We start from the raw sequence: 626 nt of genomic DNA, 5'->3' as shown, positions 1-626 counted from the left end.
GTCTCACTCTGTTGCCCAGGCTGGAGTGTAGTGGCATGGTCATGGCTCACTCACTGCAACCTCCGACTCCAGGGTTCAAGCGATTATCCTGCCTCAGCCTCCCAAGTAGCTGGGACTACAGACATATGCCACCATGCCCAGCTAATTTTTATATTTTTAATAGAGACAGGGTTTCACCATGTTGGCCAGACTGGTCTCAAACTCCTGGCCTCAAGTAACCCACCTGCCTCAGCCTCCCAGAGTGCTGGGATTACAGGCATGAGCCACTGCGCCCAGCTGATTTCATTTTTTTTTTTTTTAATATAGCATGCTTCACGAATGTGCATGTCATCCTGGCACAGGGGTCATGCTAATTTTCTCCATATCATTCCAATTTTAGTATATGGCTGCTGAAGCAAGAACTGGAACCATTCTTAAACGTACATCCAGGGGCATTAAGTGCATTAACAATGTCATACGACCATTGTTATGATCCCTCTCCAGTACTTTTCCATCATCCCAAATTGAGACTCTGTACCGATGAAACAATAACTCATTACCCCCCGTTCCCCTACTGCTGGTAACCTATGGTATACTTTCTGTCTCTAAGAATTTGCCTGTGAGGTACCTCACATTGGTGGAGTGAA

General features: G+C 46.2%; 1 non-coding gene across 1 annotated transcript; it reads right to left on the bottom strand.

Moving 5' to 3' along the window:
• Positions 1 to 296: 296 nt before the first annotated feature.
• On the bottom strand, positions 297 to 400 carry LOC115899757. Its single transcript, XR_004059368.1, has one exon. It is a non-coding gene; the product is annotated as a U6 spliceosomal RNA (small nuclear RNA).
• Positions 401 to 626: the final 226 nt, after the last annotated feature.

This window comes from Rhinopithecus roxellana, chromosome 9 (assembly GCF_007565055.1).
Source record: "Rhinopithecus roxellana isolate Shanxi Qingling chromosome 9, ASM756505v1, whole genome shotgun sequence".
NCBI classification, from domain to species: Eukaryota; Metazoa; Chordata; class Mammalia; order Primates; family Cercopithecidae; genus Rhinopithecus; species Rhinopithecus roxellana.
This window is presented reverse-complemented; position numbering and strand designations above follow the sequence as displayed.